Source organism: Spinacia oleracea, chromosome 5 (assembly GCF_020520425.1).
Source record: "Spinacia oleracea cultivar Varoflay chromosome 5, BTI_SOV_V1, whole genome shotgun sequence".
Taxonomy (NCBI): Eukaryota; Viridiplantae; Streptophyta; class Magnoliopsida; order Caryophyllales; family Amaranthaceae; genus Spinacia; species Spinacia oleracea.
The window spans coordinates 78,223,426-78,232,954 of NC_079491.1; the positions used below are offsets into that span (position 1 = coordinate 78,223,426).

The 9,529-nt window shown below is 33.7% G+C and overlaps 1 long non-coding RNA gene across 7 annotated transcripts; it reads left to right on the plus strand.

Moving 5' to 3' along the window:
- Positions 1–1,960: 1,960 nt before the first annotated feature.
- Positions 1,961–5,998, plus strand: LOC110804709 (uncharacterized). Of its 7 annotated transcripts, XR_008921847.1 has the most exons (6): positions 1,961–2,292; positions 2,462–2,651; positions 3,817–3,876; positions 4,182–4,258; positions 4,381–4,495; positions 4,835–5,218. It is a non-coding gene; the product is annotated as an uncharacterized lncRNA (long non-coding RNA). The 7 variants fall into 7 exon arrangements; XR_008921845.1 differs by lacking the exon at positions 4,835–5,218 and adding an exon at positions 5,732–5,998 and having other exon boundaries at positions 4,182–4,495; XR_008921843.1 differs by having other exon boundaries at positions 4,182–4,495.
- The last annotated feature ends 3,531 nt before the right edge of the window (positions 5,999–9,529 follow it).

Consider the following 9,529-nt stretch of genomic DNA (forward strand, 5'->3'; position numbering starts at 1 on the left):
AATAGCTTGCTACGGAGTACAACGATTGACAACAAATCGAAGAAGAGAAAGAGAAGGCAGATCAGATCGAAGAAGAGAGGAAACGCCATGAAAGAGAGAGGATAGAAGGAGGACACTGTCTCACAAATTTCCAATAGCATCCATTCGCACCATTTATTACCAACAATCAAACGGGCCATAAAAAACCATCCAAAACTCTACTCCTAGTTAGGAAATTAGAGAATTCACCAGCAAAACGACACAGCTCAACATCTGTCAATATGACCATAATAAACAACTTAAGAACACATTTCGTCTTTTAGAGGTTCAAATGCAGTGGGTTACTCCCCTAGCACAACTTTCATACCCGAGCAACCATAAAACAATCAGAAAATAAACATAGCAACAACTCTGATAGCTTGATTAAATTCATGTGTAATACGTTTCAACAGGAAATCAACTAGTGTTTCGAGTAGCAGAAAATAGAGTGATTTAAGTGATTCAAAATAATTATAGACAAACATACCTTTAGAGTTAAGAACACCTTGATGATATATGCATGAGAACTCAAATCGATCTGCAACATAGATAAAATTAATCAACAACCAAAAACTAGCAAAAACGGAAGGATGTAGATATAGATTCATACCACAATTTTCTTGAAATCAATAATAATTGATAGATTGATTATTTTTCAATCAACTACTTAAAATTTAAAAATAAATCGATTAGAACATACCTGGGAATTGGGAATTGAGGTCAGTCGCCATTGTTTTTCCTGGCTTGGCCGCTGCGAGGGTGCGAGGACTTGCGAAGACCTGGAATTGTGAATTGGGAACTGGGAACAGGTAGCTAGTGTTCAAATATACTCCTTCCTTGGAGACTTGGAGTGATGAAAACGATCCAGTCTTGATATTCTGAAGGTGAGATGAGGCGTCGACGTCGCCGGTGAAGATGAGCAGAGGCGTTGCCGGTGAAGTTGACCAGAGGCGTCGGCGGTGAAGTTGTTTGGGTTTAGGGGAGCAGCGGGAAAGGAGGGAGCAAAGGGTGCAGCAGTTCTAAGAGCTGCGCTTCCCACGAAGGAGGAGTGAAATTATTTAATTTTTGAATTTTTTTTTAACTTTCTTTTTGTCAAAGGATGCCCTTGTCAAACAAGAGCAACCTTTAAGGGGCCACTTTTGATGATTTTTCTACTAGTGGATGGATTCCCAGGCGGATGGTAGGGCGGGGATAGATTTTAGTTTGTACCAGTTTGGGCGGGGATAGGGATGATTTTTTACCGGCCATGGGTGATAGGGCGGGGATGGGGATGAAAGTTTTAGGTGGGGATGAGGATAGAGAGACCTACATGTGCATCCGCCCCGTCCAATTGACATCCCTACTCGGGTCGACGTGCATAGATGGGACGGAGAAGCCATGAATGGGACGGGGCGGGTGGTGATGGGGCAGGGCGGGTGGTGATAGGGCAGAGCAGACGGGAATAAGACAGGTCCAACACAAAATCTACACTCACCCATCAGCAATAGCAGGTATAATTTTTATACTCATTCCCGTCTACGTGGAAGGAGGCTGCCCGCACTGACTTTCCTAAGTACGCCATAGACGCTGAGTAAAGGACGATGTAATTTATTTTTCAAACATCAGCATTAAGTTATTAACGGTATAAATTGTAAACTTGTTCATGACTAGTACAAAAATGCTAATTTGCGTCGGTACATTTGCATCGCACATTGTAATGAGTGACGCAAAATCAACTAATTTGGGTAAAAATTATCATGTGCGTCGCTATTTAACTAATATGTGACACAAATGTACCCTGTGTAGGTTAATTTAGTCATTTGCGTCACAGATTGCTTATTACGCGACGCAGTTGACCTGTTATTTGCGTCACATACATACAAACACGCGACGCAGTAATACTTTTTTTTCTTTTCTTTTTCTTTTTCTTTTTCTTTTTCTTTTTCTTTTTCTTTTGGTGCGACGCAGTCATGACCCAAAGGCTAAACCCTTTTCCGCCTCCTCTACCACCCTTTCTCCCGCATATTCTTCTCTCCCAGATCTTCATTGTTGAAACTCCAAAACCTCTGTCTCTCCTTAAAGATATCAGTATTAAGGTTTCCCTTCAAAGTCTCCTCTCACCATACCATCCCAATCTCTCCATTTTCTTTGAAAACTCAAGCTATGCGAATTTGGTATTCTGAGGCAAAACCCTAGGTTCCAGCGGCGTGACGAAGAATAGCACAATTTGGGGAGGTTATTCTATCTCCTCTTCTCGCTCTTCCTTTCGTTTGTTCGATTTTCTAATTTCTCGAGGTATTTCTTAATTTTTTCCGTCAAATTTGTTAAATGTCGCTTTGATTTTTGTCCATAGTCGCAGAAATTATGTAGATTATGTAGATAGAATGCTTAATTTAAGTGTTTATCTAATCGTGAGGATGTTACATAAGTAATCTAGCTAACTCAAATTTGATGTCTGTGCCAGGCTAAAGTTCGACGATTCTTTGAAAAATCAAAGAAAAAAACCAGCATCTAAGAACATTGATGAGGATGATGATGCAGCAAAAGCGCAGTAAAGGCTTGCAATGAAAAAAAAAATTGATGAAGAAGTAAAAGTTTCGTCACTTAAGATCTGGCAACAATGAAATTTTGCAGCCTCCCAAGCAAATTCGTTGGTATTTCTCTAATCTCTCTTGTCATTTTATTTCTTTACATCATTTTCAATTGAAGTATTATTTCCCCTGTATCACAAATTCATCAGATCGATTATAGGCCTGAATTGGTCCCTTTTCTTGCTAAATACATCAGTTGAAGTCATTTTCTTGTAGCTGCTTTTACTTTTTATGTTTTTTGTAGTTTTTGCTTGCCATTTCATATTCAATTTAGGGTCAGTTAATTAAGTTACGGTGTAGACAAAATTTAGAGCTTTTTATGTCCAAGTTAATGTTTTTGATGAATTGGCATCATTGAGTGTATGTAATTCATACCTTGTCATATTTTCAAATGAAAAGAGTTGGTGAAATTAAAACTCCTGACTCCTGAGTTATAACTTATATTAACTATCCATCTAAACAATAATGTCATCAGCTAGGCAGTGCATCTACTTATAAAATCAAGCTCATATTGCTATGCATGTGTTGATATGAGTACATTTTATAAGTTTAAAGTTTAAAAGACGCTTAAAAAGTACATTTTATGATGATATGCTGATTTTTTTGACAATTTGATTTAACTGGACAGTTGGGATGGTTGGAATTTTATCTGTGAAGATGCTTTAATAACTTAAGTATCCCTTTGCTAAGTTTTCATGTACTTATTCTCTTTGTATGGGTTAATAACGCTGATAAGATGTGATCTGATTTCAGTTATGCAACTATTAGGGGCCAACACCTCTTAGACCGTCCTACAGTTTTGGCGATAATGATGCTTTAACTGATAGTATAGGTGCAACTTACCTTCGTATGGATCAAACTTCAGTTGACACAGTTCATATTCATGCATAATTTTCCTTTTTCGAGAGATTTTTTTATGAAGATGACGAGATATTAGTTTAGGTCTAGGATTCCTTTAAAGGAGGTAATTGAAAAAAGAGTATGCTAATTATGATTGCGTTAAAAGGAAACCAGAGGAAACCTACTATATAGTGGCTGCAGCTTTCCAAGCTCCAAAGGGATGCAACATATACAAGCCTGGTTTCTCCATACCATTCTTATTTGACGCTGAAATTTTGCATTTTATACTAAGCTAATCAAGTGTATATATGACTTATCTCAGTCGATTTCTTGATAGTTTTAATTTTGCTAACAGAGCTTTTAACTTTATATTGCAACTTATTATCAGGTATAAATCTGACAGGTCCATTGCCTGAAGAAATTGTGTCCTTGTCTAGCTGGAGAGACTGTAAGTTGTAATATCTTAGATGATGAAATCTTAAGAAATTAATTGATCGAAGTTATGTTGCTCTTATAAAAGAAGTGAAGCTGTATCAGACGAGTCATTTGCCAGCTATAGTCTTATTGATCAATTTTTAGTTTTTGTTATTGCTAATTTAACATGATGTTGTGCTCAATATTCCAGAGACACTTGTTGCTGCAATACAAGTGATTTATTTTTCCTTTTTTGTAGTGATGTCTGGTGCTATCTACTTTGTGTTTGTTAAGTTTCTTAGCATTGATGTGGTTTGAATCTGCTCACATGACACATAGGTATGTTGATGACACTTACAAGGCATGCGAGAGATTTGAACAGTTAGGTGTGGAGTTTGTAAAGAAGCTTGATGATGGTGAGTCTTTTATTTTCTAAATCAGCTCATATTTCTTTCTAATACCAAGTTTGTTTATGTTAGTTCGTGATATTTTTTGATTTTTTGAACTTTTAATTGAGGATTTTGATTTTTGATGCCAGTTCTTTGTTCTTAATTCCTTTGGATCTTGTGTCTCCAGCAATTTTTCCACACAAAATTTCCGCACTTCCTTCTGAAAATCTTCGTTTTTTCAGACTGTTGAAGAGGAAAACCCATGTAAGCAAAGTCTCTCATTTTTCTGGGTTTTATTTATTATAGACTTTTTCTGAAAATAGGGATTTTATCGTGTTGTTCTTTTGTTTGTAATATGAGAATGATGTGACTTTGATAGTATGGATTAAAGAATATATGGTTGTCAGGTTGTGAGTTTTATAGGATATATTTTCAGATGCTTAAAAAAGTATGTTTAAGAACCTATTCGGCCTGAATCTAAATTTCTGTATACCTATTAGTCTATTACTTAGTATGAGGTACTCTGCTAGTTTTACCATGTACATTTGGCATTCCAACTTGGGTTTATTACTTACCTAGCTACTTGCATATGTTGTTGATCAGGAAAAAGTGACATAGTCAAATGGTTCCTATAATGCTAATGCTAAGATGCAACTCAGTCTTAGTGACTAAACTCCAAAGTCATTATTGCAGATGCTTTCAACCTTTCACTGCTTGACTGTTAGTATTTCATATTTGTGAAATGTGATTGTTCTGCTATTTTTGTTTGTTTTCTTTGGGCTGATTACATTATGAGCAATGTCGATATTTAGCGAGTTTATTGTAATATTTACTTAAACTTTTATGTTTAAAGTGTAGTTAGGTTATCAACATGTTGGTTGATCTATGGTGAATTTGCCTTTTATTGGGTTGTAAACTGTTTTGACAGGTATATATTAATGTATTATAACATTCCCGGTATTGGGGAGGGTCAAATTACAAAGGAAATATTGTCAAAATTTTCACCTAGTTTACTTTTATTTTTATGCTCTGAATATACTAGTACTGAAAGCTGCTTATTTTATTTAATCTATGGATTAAATAAAATCAGCAGCTCATTTTTTTTAGAATATCCAAAAGTCATTTGCGTCGCAGATTAACTAAAACTGCGACGCAAATGACTTTTTTTTAAGATGATGAAACATCATTTGCGTCGCACTTTAGCTAAACTGCGACGCAAATGACATTTTTTTTAACATATTGAAAAGTCATTTGCGTCGCAGTTTAGTTAAACTGCGACGCAAATGACTTTTCAATATGTTAAAAAAAATGTCATTTGCGTCGCCCAAATGTGCGACGCAAATGACTTTTTTATTTGCGTCGCAGCCAGTTGCGTCGCACCAATGTGCGACGCAAATGAGCTTAAATGACCGACGCAAATGATCATTAAATACCAAAAAATGCAGAAATTAATCTGAATGTCCATACTCGGCTGTATTTATGTGATAATCAACTTTTCAGTAAAGCGAAGAGCCAAGTTCCTAATGGAGTAATGGTTGAGGTGATAAGTGATAACTGGAGCTGCATGCAGTTTTGCCGGCCAGTAATGGTGGTTTACAAAGAGAGACTTGTTACATTTATTTTTAGGTGGATAAATTAAAATAAGAAAACTTGCAGAGTTAATTAAAGCATGTAAGAGAGTGGGTGGGGTGGAGTTATATATTATGGACTTATGCAAAACAGTGGGTTAGGTTGAGTTATATTATTCCCCCGATTATAAATATCGCACTATCTTATTTTTACACCGTTCACATTAAACTTTTGGTCATTTTTTGTGATTTATATATAAAATAAAGTTATAGTCATGTGAGATCTTGTTAGATTCGCATTGATTTATATTTTATAAATATCAAATTTTTATACTCCGTAATTTTACTTATACTTAATACGTAGGGATGAAATTATCCAGTGGGTGATCCATAAACACCATCACCCGCTATAATTAAACGGGTGAAATTCGAATTAAATGGATGAAAAGTGGGTGATGGATGCGGGTCAGATACGGGTGATGTTTTTTTATCCATCACCCAATGCATCGCCCATTTATTATATATATATATATATATATATATATATATATATATATATATATATATATATATATATATATATATATATATATATTTATTGACGGGGGAAGAACAATATCATTAATAATAAGTCATACGGGATCTACAATGACAAAATAGATCTGCATACTACAGATTCAAAGAAAATACATAACTGTTACAATCAAAACAATTACTTTTCTGCATCCTAAAGCACATATCGTACTCCACCGCTTCTAGCTTGACGGGAGCAGTGATTTTCGATGATTTCACATCTTTCCAAGTAGAGCCATTCGCAATCTGCGCACGAATTGTTTTGATCGACGAGTTGATGATAAACCCTAAACATGTATGAATCCAAATCTCCTTCCCAATAATTAAAACCCTAAAAAAAATTCTCATTCATGATTGAGAATCAAGAAACTAGAAACTCTAAAAAAACCAAAATAAAGTGGGAACAACCCAAAAATGAATTTGGGAACAAATAAACGGAAAAGAAACCAAAAACAAGACAAAACATGAAAAGAAAACAATGAAAAACAAGAAGGGTCGAAAATAGTCTAATTTCCAAAGAAATTAGACTACTTCCGGCCTAAACGGCCAAGAGAATTGAAACCCTAAAAGATGAGAGAGAAGAGAGAAAAATGAGAGGGAGAGAGAGGATAACAATATATTATTTATACTAATATATTTATTGTAAATATATTATCTATTTTAAATATATTATTGATACCAATATTTAAACATGAAATGTGTTGATAAATCCATTATTTATTAAAGTTAGTGTTTTTTTTTTTGTTATAAGTTATGCGTGATAAGAAATAATTATATGTTTCGAAAATAAATGTAGCGATAGAACCTTTTTCTTTTGGTTAATTGTTATGCATATTTTTAGATGGTGAATTTTTAATATTTAATAATTTTTACCCGAATATCATCCGGTCCACCTAGTTCACCCGCTAATGATGGATGGACGGAATGCGGGTGATGAGTAAAGCGGGTGACGGATGGATCGGGTGGAGCGGATGGAAGCGGGTGATGCTTCACCTGATCCAAATCCCACCCATTTTCATCCCTACCAATACGAGATATCATGAGTCAAAATAAGTGTTGGAAAACGTAATATTAACCATTGTTATTTATGGAACGCGCAAAATATTATGGACTTATGGGGATCAGTGAGAGACCTTGGCTAAGAATTAGAATGGTCTAATTTAACATTTTAACTCCGACCTATTCAAGATATATAGTCCGTATTGAATACTCAAGTTTTGTTTTCTTTCTTTGGTTTTGTTTTTTATTTGATCTGGTTTAATTTTTTCATCTAACTTGATTTTGAGAAAAATAAGTACTCCGCGATAAATCTTTCTATATTAAAAAACCCCAACCAAGGTTGCTTTGTCGTAATTTTACTTTCCAAATTTGCCCCTTTTTTAGCATATTAATTACAACTTGTTTATTTTATTTTTATTTTTAAATATTTTGTATTATAGTTTTGCTTCTAGACCTTAATGCTTCTAGACACTTACTCCCTCTGTATTTTTTTAAGGGATACACTTGCCTTTTCCGGTCGTATTTATTTAAGAGATACACTTGTCATTTTTAGTAACTTATCAACCCCACTATCTAATTAAATAATTCATCTAATATATCCTATCACCCACCATCCTATTAAACAAATATTTTCATAAACCCACCTCATCCTCCACCCACCAAAATGACATGGTCCCCACATATTTAATTATTAAAATATCTATCCAACCCCACTTGCTTTATTATTTTATTTCATCTAATTATTATTCTTAATATCCGTGCCCGACCAAATGTTTCTCTTAAAAAAATACGGAGGGAGTAGTATCCATGTGGCTGAGGAGTACAGTAGAAAGTATAATGTACTTTCTTTGTCTCAAATTAGTAGCTTGTCTCAATTTGACTGCACACGTTGACCATCAATTAATTGTCTTATATAAATTTTTATTTAAAGTTGAAATACAATAAATATTGTAAATCAAAGTAAAAGTTAATTCAAAATGTTTTTGAAAATTTGTCAAATACAACCCACTAAAGTTGTCTATACATTTAATAAGAAACGGAGTATATAATTATTAATTTTTGTAAAGCTAAACATCTTCATGCTGTTTTTATAGAGATAGGGATATACACTTATTAACTTGCAAATAAGAATGATAAATTTTTGTTTAATGATAAATTTTTGTTTGATGTAAACAATTAAGAAATAATGTCTTTTATGTTATATGGAGTACTTAATTAATATGAACACTCTTTCCATTCTTGAATGTTAGTCCTTTTGGAATCCAAAATAATCCAACAAAAGTACAATTATCACATGAATTTCAATAGAATATATGACTCATGTGGCCATGTGGTTAGAATAGAGAAATAATTGTGGGGTTTAAGATAAAAGTTTACTTCAGAGAAAACAAGTGTGTCTTTGGATATTTATAAGGGCATAAAGAGAATAAATGTTAGATAAATAATGAAAGATTCCAAAAGGAACTAATAAACAATAATAATAAAAAAGAGACTAACATTAAAAAACGGTAGTAAAATTATAAATATACGTCGAGCAAACACGTGCGATGGACGTGCTTCTAACTAGTAATAACAATAAAACAAGAGAACATAGCTCAAATCATTACGAGTATTACTAAAACTTTGGGGAAAAAGTAATTAGTTGAGACGGATATCCAGTCCGTCTATGTTGCACATTATAAATTGAAGCAATACTTACCACAACAAGTAAATTGAGCTAATCAGACAGTTTAAGATTCTGTTCTGTTCGACTTATTTGGATATTTTTCATATAAAATAAGTTCAAATAAACTAGTTCGGAAAAAATAAATTAAAACACAATAAGTTCAGACAATATATGTTTTATTCAGAAAAAATAAGTTTTTTTTTTTTTTTTTTTTTTTTTTCAGTTGACCCTAAATCTTTCTATGGGTACGAAGATAAGTCTACCACTTACCCCAATTACTCCAAAATAATTTAACTAACAAAATTAACGTGAAAAATTATATTAAAAAATAAGTACTTCTTATATAAAGAGTAAGATAGTGTAAATGGAAGATATTTTGAATAAACTCAAAAATGAGGATAAGCAATTATCCAACATTCCAACTAGAGCTGTCAAAAACTGACTCAATCTGCGAAATCGATCTGAACCGACCTGTATTTTTAAGACCCGGAC